Genomic DNA, 12182 nt, shown 5'->3' with positions numbered 1-12182 from the left:
ATCATGCTTTACAACCGAGAGGAACATGTGCCCATAGTTGTAAAGAGCCTATGAATTACAATCTGCATTCTTTCCGAGATGAAGCACAAAAAAGTAATTTACAGTTATGGAGATGGCTGGATTAGGGAATTTGAGGAGGCTTCCTGTGAAAGACCTTAGCAAGTGCTGAAGTCCAAACCACTAAAGTTCCTGTGTCACAGGACAGTAGTATAGCATCAAGAGGTGCTGGACCAAGAGGACTTTGGCAGGAGAAGGAGCCGTTCAGTACGTCACAGAAATGGGTTCAGAGCATGATATGCAAGGCTTTTACAGAAACAAGCAGAGCTTTATGTTGGGTTTGTATTTAGCAACGTGACAGATAATACCCAGGAGGGGCATATTTCACTTTCCTTGTAATCAAGCTGAACAACAGCACTTAACTTAATTCATGCAACTGCCATACACAGATACGAGATGTCACAACAATATGAAAATGGAAAATGTGATTGCTGGAAAGAACAGTTAGCAATAACTTTCTAAAAATAACACCACATTTTTAATTGTACTCGCAGTTAGGAAGAGCTAACAGAGATGCCATAAATTAGGCTTCAACATCCTCCCCATCCCAGGGCTCCTATGAATTAGCTCTCTAATCTGGGAAATATTCTCTTGTTGGGACCTAGCATTACAGGTCTGTCTGCAGGAGCGGTGAATCCTAGCAGATGACCTGCATCACTCTCAGGAGCATCCAGACTTAACCAGGACCATCGTTTCTGTCCATCTCTAGCACCTTTGCTGTCAGACTATGATTGTGGGATTTTTTTCATGAATCGTCTATAAAATAAGCATTATCCAAGAAGATAAGGAAGGTTCATCCAACTCAAAGGAGTCAATTTTCCTCATAGAAATGTGTCTTCTGAGGTACAGAATTTGAAGGACTTCCCATAGGCCATTCATAAATTCAGGATGAGTAGGGATATGAGTACAGGTTGCTGGATTGTGAGACCAGCAATGACTATGCCTATTGTTTGTGATTTAGGGTGTTAAATCTCTTGTTGATCAAGAGTCCATTAGTCACTGATTTTCATAATTAACCTCTTGCTTTGGAGATCATAATTTGTATGCAAATCGCCGATAAGTATAGCAAGATCAAACAGAAAAGAAAGGCAGCATTTCATCCCATGTGGATATCTACATGGAAGGCATCAGACACCAAATATTATCAGTAAAATGTAATTGGGATAATCTCACTCAGCTCAGCAGTGTGTCAAAACATCCCTTTGACAAAATAAGAGCCCAAAGAAACAAACCAATTTACAACCAGGGATAAAAGAGATTAATCATTCAAAGACAGAGGAAGAACTAGGTAGGCAAACACTGTACAGTCATCATAAAACAGGTATACCAATGTCATGAAAGAGAAAATTACTAAATTTATTATCTTTTTTCCAGGAACTCTTTTATTCACTGGAAAAAAGTTCCCATCACACTGCATGCAAGAGAAAACAGATCGGTTTTTAAAGGTTCCCCACTTACCACCAATTTCAACAGCAGCAGACGTACATATTTACCATGTGAGACCCTACCTGGCTGACTTGTGATGATCAGTGTAAGCTGCTTTGCTCTCTCCCAGGGCACTAAGCTTTTGGTTATGTCGGTAAATGCAAGCAGTTTCGATCCTGCACGCACTCAGCAGCAGTTTAGTTGGCTAACTAGTCATGTTGAAAGAGAAAATAAATGCTGCACAAATAAAGGCACATCACAGCCTTTAGCTAAATCTAAATAGAGAAACCCAGAGCCTTTTGCAGGGACTGCAGAGTGCCAGATAAGTCCACAATAGCTTTCCCTTCTATTTTTACTCTATATCCAGTGGATATATATGGCTTGAATATGGCTTGGAACCATAGGTGGTCTTTTAACTTCTCTTCACCCTGTATATCTATGCTGCTGAGCTCTCAGACTGCTAAGACAATGCTTGTTTCACAGTCTGAAAGGAATATTAATTCCCCTTTCATTCTTTTGTTTCACGTCCCCAGATTTAACCAGAGCTCACTGGTTCCCCTGTGTCCAAGGTCCTTGGTCTCACATACAGACTGATGGAGTGAAGGAGGAAGGGAGGAGACATCAGAGTTGCTCGCTGCATTCATGACAGACCCAGATGAAAAATGGGAGTATTTCAGCAGCTTTACTCACAGCTCTGTTATTTTTCCCATCAACATTTTGAGAAAATGATCAGGTTTTCTGCAGAAATGACATTTAGAGACAAACAATTGGAATCTGGAAGAACACTGACAGCAAACCTGGAAATTCTGGGTTTAAAGTACAACACAAGATACATGTGATTAAATCAGCTTTGTAATAGCATTTAAACCTGCCCTAGTTTGTGTAGGAATTAACTCATGTGGATCTTTAAGTCATTGTCATCCATAAAGGCTGCAAATCCAAAGGACTTTTGTTAAGTATAATTTAATAGCATAACCCATTAGCCCTGCTGTCACCCTGGTCCTGCCTTAAATACATCTTACAGGATTACCATATTTATCATGAATTCTTTATGGGCTTGATTAACTGGGAAGAAAATATGGCTCACTAAAATAAGTCTAAAAAATGGCAATTTATGTATCTCACAGAATCCCAGACTGGTTTGTGTTAGAAGGGACCTTAAAGCTCATCCAGTCCCAACCCGCTGCCACGGGCAGGGACCCCTTCCACTGGAGCAGCTTGCTCCAAGCCCCTGTGTCCAACCTGGCCTTGAACACTGCCAGGGATGGGGCAGCCACAGCTTCTCTGGGCACCCTGGGCCAGTGCCTCAGCACCCTCACGGGGAAGAGCTTCTGCCTAATGTCTAATCTAAATGTACCCTCTATGGATATATACCCTATACATGCATATGTGTATGTGTATATCTATATCTGTAAAATAAAGTGGAAACCAGCTTTCCTTGCTAAGCTGAACAAAATCACTACAAACAAGTTTTCAAAAAAAAGTTGATATGATGATAAGATGTTTTCATTTGGTTATAAAGGAATGAGCACAGGAAGCAGTGAAATCCCAGGCTTTCTGTCACAGTTTAGAAGTAGTTCCTATTTCTGTCAAAGGACTTCAATGAATCAACTCTCTTCCATGTGCCTGAAATTATTCTATGGCACTTGCATCTTTATTATCAGAAGCCCATAGATAAAACACACAGTGCTGGGATTAATACTGTTAGCAGAAATGAAGAAAACTCACACAGCTTCCACTGTCTCCCTCTCCCAAAGCATGAGGGTTGTTTTTCACCTGATGTTTATCAGAAATTACTATTAGCAGACACGCTTCTCTCAAGCCATAATTCTTATGCTTGATACTATGCACTTGAAACGCCCATTCAAGTCACTGGGAGACTGGAGACAGCAAGTGTTATGACCCTTATTATGGTCTGTCAGCGTGCCAGAAATACTAGCCTGTACCACTGACATTGAAAAAATAACTCCATTACCCAAGAGCGGTAGTAGGATCTATTCCTTTCAGGCTCAAGTTCTAGGAAGAGATATCACCATTTATTCAGTACATTGAGGACTGCAGGAGAAGGTGCCTTATATATACATATTGTTCATGTAATACCACATTTTCATTAAAATAGGCACTTATACTGCAAGATGCTCAACAGCACCTCCCATTATAAACATGCTACTATGTGAATATTGTGGGGAAAATGCTTTTCTTTGGATCAGGCTGTCTCCCATGAGTAAGTACTGGCACGTGATCCAATTAGAACTGGAAATACCTGCTATTAACCCATAAAAATGCTCCACTCTTTCTGTGCAATTGCATTATGTAAGAAGAAACCCCTTCCAGATCCTGAAAATGCCACCCATCAGCAGTAAAACTTAGATGATTGTATTGATTCTTAGGTATGAATTGATGCTTACCAAATTCTATCTCTTAAATGTAGTTACATTTCCTTGATTCCAAGTGAATGTTAGAGCTTCCATTGCATTTTTTGTAGCTCATAAAGTCCAGATGGATTCATTTCTAAATATGATTTTAATGTCTTTAAAAAAAATTCATCCATTGTGCTCTATGTCACAGGGTGAATTAGCAGAGCCTGAATGAGGTTTTGGACTCACGCATGCTGCATCTAGCTTAACATTTTGTTTGAACCAATATCCTCACATAAACCAGCACAAGTTAAATAATGATTTCCTGTTCATTTCCCCAAGGACATAATCTCAATTTAAAATGTTTCTGATTGTTAACATTCTATAGATTATATTACATGTCTTCTATATAGATTATATATATTGTATATATGGATTATATTATATATTCTATAGATCGTATTATTCTATAGATTCTTTTACAGCTCTATAGAAGTACTATTACTATTTAGAAATACTAATAAAAATGAGTAACATTTCTCCATTTTTTAAGAATACCTTTCTTGCCTCTCAGACTATGGCTCGGGTTTTCCTTCTCTTCTATACAGAGTTAATATCTAGGCAACATGAAAAGAAATCCATCAGCATGACTGGAGGTCTCAGGAGTTTGGTAAGAGGATATTGAACCTTTCACCCAGAGGTTGTTGTTTCCAATGTACCCTTGGCTGGTCTCGACTGAAACTCATTAGCATTTGAGGGCTGTTCAGTGGTCTGCAAACCTGGGTCTTTAAAATCCAATTCCTCACACAGCCAGGCTTGGCCTTGCAGAGGAAATTCGTCCAAACAGGACCAAGTATGTACAGAAGAAATGCACTTTGCTTGCTGACAAGTGCAACACATTTAGTCATAAATGAAATTTAGACAGTCATTTATATCTGCCCTTGTTTGTAGCCCAGGAAAACTAACAGCCCTCAGTAGCTAGGAGATGTCTGTCTTAGCGCTTCTGGGGGATGCAGTAAGTGAAAAGAGATTGCAGGTCAAGTATCTTTGTGCCTATAGAGAGGGTCCAAACACCTCAGCATTGGGATGAAGTGCCAGAAGTACTCTTAGTTAAGCTCAGCCTACTCCATGAGTAAACACAATTTCATTCTCTAAGGCTGCCAGCCCAGGACATTTCATAAGCCCTTAATTCTTATATGAAGTACAGAGATATTTTATGTATGAGAAGTGTAAGAAATAATTGATGGGTACAGTGCCATTGACTGCAGTAGGAGTGGGATTGGGTCCATCTTAAACTATGATACGCAGGTTCCAGAGACACAGATCAGCCATGACAATGCATCTGCTGCTCATCAATGCTCCATTAATGAAATTCCAAGAATTTTCCCAAAGGAACCACACAGGTGCCACTATTTTCTTCTCATCTCCTCCCATGCAACAGCCATAAACGCAAGTCTTCCCTGGTGCTTTATTAAATAACTCCAGTTGACTACTTCCTGGAATTTGAGAATTATTCATATTCCAACCTCCTAAATCATTCTCTCTTTTGCTGTCTTTATGTCAGATGTCCCTGTGCCTTTGCTACCTGGAAGCAATGTAAGTCAATGGGAGCTGAGAATTTCCTTTCCCTTGGGATTATTCCCGTTGGCTATACTTCAGAGAAATAAAGCTCCCTAATTATGTGTATGGTTTATTTGAATATATTTGCTCTGTGAAATTAAACAAGCATTGCAACAAATCTTGAACACAACTCTATAGACATTTGAAAATCTGAATCAAGTTGCTGAGGCATTAAAACCACAGTGAATAGCACATAGCAGATCACTGGAAAAGGTGTTTCTATTAATTCTTGGGAATACTAAATTTTGGCAGAAAACTTTTCAATACCCTCAAGGCTTTTTCTGTTCAAATTTCAATGAAAAACTTCACTATAGCAACAGGATTCCATAGGGAACCCATAAGCTTCTGCTCCTAAAAGCTAGGTAAGAGAGGAAAAATACATCACAACAAATAGGAGAAGTATCCCTGAGTTAATGAAAATGTTGCTATTTAACACACTGATTTAAGTCAGATGGGTTTTAAAATATACATATTATAAGTTGTAGGCTTAAAAATAATTAAGGTCAGTTTGTGAATTGTGTGTAGAAGCAGATGCAGCTGAATATGTAAACGATGAGAAAATAATCACTGGAATGAATGGCTCTTGCCCTATAAGCAGTTCACGGCATATTAAAAATCAGCTACTGCATTATACTCCTGTCTACCTATTTCCTTCCTAATATACACAGAACTAGGTCACACATAATATCCTTATACTAACAAAGTAAGAATATAATTTCTCCCTATTAATTAAATTCATGTTTTTAATGATATGGTACTAAAAAACGGATGGAGCTCCAACCGCTGATCATAAAGATGAAGATTTGTCGAATGGGTTCAGCAGACAGCTTCTACATCAATCATGGCATGAGAAATAGCTTATGAGCCAGATCTTTAACTGGAGTAACGCTTTAATGAAGCTGATTCTATATCACTGGAGGGTATATCCTTCCCCTCTCCTCCCTGGGAGACATTTTTGTACCACCTACTCTCTGCCCTTCCCTCTGTTCCACCCCTATCTTCCAGTAAGGGAATTCATCTCATTCCTACTATAATAACTGGCCATACATTTGTAGAGCACATGTCATTTGAAAGCATCTCAGGTTCTTTACAGAGCGTGTTTTATGGAATCATTTTGCTCTAGTAAAATAAAGCCAGCTCTAGGAGGATATAGAGCACATACAGGTATAAAAACAGCAAACAGCTGCACAGCACGCTGTAATTTAGGAGATGAACAGAATCCTCTGTGCACTTGGGTTTATGGAGGTAAATCACACCAGGCTAAAATACTTCATTGACTGCAATCCTGCAAAGAGGTGCAGCTGTTGAAAACAAACTAAAAAATACAGGCAAAAATAATTTACTTTTAATTTGGCATCAGAGGAGCCCCATGAAGCTACACTGGTTTATGAGGGTTTATTCACACCTTATCTGATACCAAATAACTTTCTGCTTTAGAAAACCCCTTAAAACAATGAATACCATGGGGAACAGAGAGTTTTAGTTTCCCTTTTTGTTGTTCGCAGTATATTTGGACCTCATTCTTGGTTGGCAGCTTTGATACCACCATAATAAACATAGTACTTGTGGGCTGGTGATTGTGATTCCAATAAAAAGAGGAGAAATTGCTAGTGAACTTGTAGTTTAAGATACCGCAACTCTTCCAGCTGAGCAGTGTGAATTCTAATTTGCCCCTCACAGCTGAGGCACAGAGAACATAAGCAACATGCAAAGCTGCTGTTCACACAGGAAGCCTGTGGTAAAGCCAGGAATCAAATTTATTTCTCCCAAGTCTAGTATTCAGACATAAAATGATCTTAGTTTGCAGCAATGCCGTAGTCAAGCAGTTAAACTGCAGCACAATCCTGCACTAAGAGCTCTTACTTAACATCATACTAGAGGCACAAGTATCTTAAAGCTGAACCATCTGCCTTGCTTCCTTCTCCACCAGTTTTCTCTCTCAGTTGCTCAAGTTATGAGATTTGACAGGGCTGTTGCCCCAGGTTGAATGTGTGTCTGTAGAGATTCAGTTCTCAGGTATCATGCTTTTTCAGCAGGCAGATTATATTTCATTGCCTAGACCGAAGTTCTGCTTGGGACTCAGTGCAGCAGAACTGACACGACCACAGAAGACAGAGACTTATTAATTCAAGACTTGCCAACTGACAGGTGAGTATTTCCTTACAGTGGAGGACCAAGTTCACATGGTTTGATGTGAGGAAGAGCCTGCTTGTCAATGCGGCTTTTTGATGGTGTTAGCACCTCCCAGATCAGAAAAACTAAAACTCATATCTAAAATAAGCTGTTCCCAGAAAACCATTCAGCTTCAATATGCTTACATCTCCTTCTTAGAAACCATCTACTCTTTCATTTCAGACCAGCATATTCATTCTGATTGGGCTGATTAATCGATGTCTGACATAGCATTGCCTGAACAGCTTAATAGTGAATCCCAGGTACAGCATTTTTCTCCCCTTTTTTTCATTACAGCAACTGAAAATCATATATAGTCAAAACCCCTAAGTGCATCCCTCTCTATACAGAGGTGACTGTGATATGCTTGTGGATAAAAGCTCTCCAGTGTCAGCTAAAATCCTACCGTTTCAGTTCAAGGGGAAGCTCAAACACTTTCCCTCTCCCTGAAGCCACTCACAACTCTTTGGATCCTGTTTTACCACCCGTGAGAAAAATATTCTCCAGGGCTCATAAACATTTATGGGGCACTTCTTCCTCTGTCTGCCCCGCAAGGCAAGTTCACAAAGCTTCCTGACAAGAGCAGAACGACCAGGGAGGCTGTAGGTTCCCCCATACACTCACAGATATCAAGTTCCCTCCCAATCCACTCACACAAGCTGGTGGTCAGCCTTTACTGTTGATATGCTCAGTAGCTTGTGCAAGATGTCAATGTACAGTTTTCAAACCAAGTCTCTTTGGATATGAACCACTCGATTTGCTTAATATCCAAAAGAAAACCAACCCAAAACTATCCTAATCAACTCAATTGTCACCTTATGACTCGCTCATTCTGCATCCCATCTGTCAGAGTCTCCTTTGCAACTAACACAAAAGGTCTGGTGTGCATTTAGGGGGAAAAATTCCATACAACAACAACAAAAATTAAGCCAAACCCATCCAGAGCTATTGAACAGGGCATAAAAAACTTTAGGAAGCCCTAAAGGCCTCATCTGTATCATCATCTGTCTACCTTTATCTTCCATCTCCTCTTTCCACATAATAGATTGAAGAAACATTGTAAGATAATTGAATTGTGAAATGATTATATTTGAAATGCAATGAGCAAAGGCTTTGGGCAGCCTTGCATTAAACCCAAAAGTGCCCTCATCACCTGTATGTGTAACAAGCAAGAAGGATTTGGGAATGTGACAGAACGTCAACCCCTGGTATGAACCCTATGAACATGGACAGTTCCACCATGGTCAGACTTTAAAATAGCAACAATAACAGGATAGGTAAAGGAGTTCTGACATGGCCCTCTCTGTTTAATTTATGAGCTCAATTATTTGCCTTTGTTAGCACACAGCTGCAGAAAGGGAGTAGATCTTGATTATTTGCCCACTGAGGTGCAGAGCACTACACTGAGCTGCTAATCCTAACACTAGAATGTACCTTTAGACTTGTATTTACTTATTAAAAAGAAGGGGAGGGAGAACAGGGAGACTTGCCTAAAACCAGAGAGAAAATTCACATCCAAAAGTCCTGGCTATCAGCCCCATGCACAAAATATCCATATTTCTTGCTCTTTGTGAGTGATTTTATTAAATTCACAGCTTGTTTTGCAGAAGGTCCTGCATTGCTGGGTAAGGATTTGCTGCTCCCAGGAACAGATTACACGGAATTCTGGGCAGAGCACTTATCCTGGGCAGACTCTGGAGAAAGAGCGACACATGGGTCATTGCCGCCTTCCATCAACACTCATGTTAGGGCAGGAGCATAATCAAATAAACATGCATGTGCTGAGGAAACACAAAAGATGTATCCTACTATGCATCAGTCATTAAATAAACCATAAAGCAGTTTCTGCATTATTTCCAAAGCTGTCTGCACAACAGCAACAGAGCAGAATCCACCTGCTTTGGATGTGTGCAACAGCCAGAGTCAGGCAGTTTTGAGGGTGGATCAATTTAAAAGTGGAAATTAATTTGCCAGGTGAGAGCTCTCATCTGCAGCAGTTGATACTCCCCAAGTGCCTGTCACAAAGACTTTGCAGCTGTTGAGCCTAATCCCAATTTAGTGAACAAATCTCTCCAGCACTGCACATCTCTTGGTCTGGATTTGGCAGCGGTGTCAGGACTGCCTGAATCCACCACAGGGATATTGGCTGCCTCACACACACAGATGAGTTTCCTCACGCCAGAAACAAACGCATTACTTCCTGGTCTACCACCTTTGGAGAAAGGATTGCCAGGCTCAGACACACTAAAATCAGAACCACTTTACTGACCTCCCTGTCTGAGCACTGGGCAGCACAGGAACTTACAGGATGCTTAATGGCTCCCAGGAGCCACGGTTTCAGCTTCTCTATCCTCATTCCAGGTCTGTTTGACCTGAGGAGCTTGTGACATCTATACCTTATCTCTATTATTCATAAATGATGCCCTGGATGCATTACTTCTTGCTGCCTGGCTAATTTTTCTTGCATTTTGCTGACTCTTCCCAGACCTTGTGTCAAGTCACAGTCTGTTCCAAGGTAAAATGGCCTCAGCTACCTTTCTTTATCTAGTAGGAACAGGAAGTTCTCTGAGCCAAACTTCCTTACAGTTTACCTGTAGGTACTGATTCCCACATCACCATCAATACTAATGGATCAGCCAAAGGGATACACAGCAAAGTCTCACCCCCAAGCTGGTGGCATTTGCACTTTATTATATAGCATATAATGTGATACTTCTGTGTGACAGGTTCAATACAAAAATAAATAGTTTGGTATATGTGCAGTTTCATTTGATTTGACTTGCTTTTGGAGAGCTTCCTCGGACATTTTATTGTACTGCTCTATTTACTGATGTTTCCCATAGTAGGAGCCTGGATTTCTTGTTTACTTGATCTGGCTTTATAACGAAAGTCTGCCACCTGATTAATTTTAATAGTTTAGCAGGGAACTGAGGATAATGCATACTGGCTGCCAGGCTACAGAGAAATTTTGGCCATTTGGTTGCTAAGATTTTGGCAGAGGTAAAACCTGCTCTTTGCTACTGTAGAGAAACATTTTGTTGAGTGGAATAGTGTTTTCCGAGAAAGCCACTGTCTCATCTGCCTTTATTATGCACTAAGACTTAACAATCCCAGACAAATAGGCTTGAGATGATACAACACCCCAATTCTGATATCCTTCACACCGAGTGTTGATATAAGAGGCTTGAGAAGCCTTTTGTGGATCTTGCACCAGTTTAGAGCCTGTTTGCCTGGCAAAGTTCCAAAGAGCCCAGGGCAGGGAGTCCTGAAATCTGGCCCTTCCCGCTCTTCTAATAGCACTTTTCCGTGCCCCAACTTCCCCAGCTAAAGTGCACATCATGGTACTGATTTCTCCTGCAAAGCACTTACAGGGCTACTGATAAAAAGCACTATGTAAGTGCTCATTTCTATCAGTTGTAGTAGCAGAGTGTTCCAGGAGAATCTGAAAAGGCTTCAGGGATCATTCCGAGAGACCATCTGCAGGGGAAAGCGTTAACTAACTGGCTCTGGACTGTAATGCTGAACACCCAAATACCATCCAATCTGCAGGGGAACACTTTTATTGAGCCTTTAGACCTTTTGGAAGTTGCTGACACCCTGAGGTGACAGGCTTTATATGTGTGTGCTTCTTCCAAAATGGAAAGAAAAGGAAAAAGTAAAAGAAAAAAGAAAAAAGAAAGAAAAAAAGGAAGAAAATCCCCAACTTTTTATCCTCCTTTTGTGCTATTCCAGGGTCTTCTCCTTCAGAGACATTACAATGGACTAAGTTTTCTTGACATGTAAATTTTGTATCTGGATACTGTCGCTGCTTTTGTCAGGGGTGTTTGAGTTCTCTGGTTAGGAACTTGGCTGGAGGAAACAGTTGCCTAGTAGGTTCCAGCAGGCTCAGGCACTGACAAGAGAAATAAACCCATAAATAACACCCCCCCCCTTGTTCTCAGCTATTTTTCAAGCCACTTAATTTGGAATAGAAATGATTTACAGTGAAATTATTAATCAATGCATTCATTATACTTGCATGGTTACTGTTTAGCGCCAACGCAAGTAAACAACAGCCTGCAGTATAGCAAAAAAGATGAACAATCTTAGACCTCAAATCTACAAATTAATATATTAAGTGAACATCAATATCTCTGAAGAGAGACAATTTTACCTCAGCCCACACAAAGCAGCAGGCGGGATTGAGGCAATAGCGCATCTGTTCTAATATTCTACGGTGCAGATCCTCACTTTGTAGCTGTATATCATCTATTACAATTAAAGGGAGTTACAGAATTTGTTGTAGACATAATGAAAAAGAACATTTAATTCTATGTAAGTAGCATATCTATTGTGTAAGTTTCTGTGGTGATGGGTTGCTTGTTTGTACTGAATTCAAAGTCTTTTCTCAAAATGTCACCTAAAACTTTCAAGAAACTTGTTAAAATTTTCTTACCAAAGGCATCAAAAATATTCTATGGTGCTAAATTTTTCTCATTTCCTACATGCACATGTATGTGTATATGTTTACTTCTAATTTCTACATTAATTTATAAAGTAATAGGCTAATAA

This window comes from Psittacula echo (genome assembly GCF_963264785.1).
Source record: "Psittacula echo genome assembly, chromosome: 14".
In the NCBI taxonomy this organism is placed as follows: Eukaryota; Metazoa; Chordata; class Aves; order Psittaciformes; family Psittacidae; genus Psittacula; species Psittacula echo.
The sequence above is the reverse complement of the archived record's forward strand: the minus strand, read 5'-3'. Positions refer to the sequence as shown.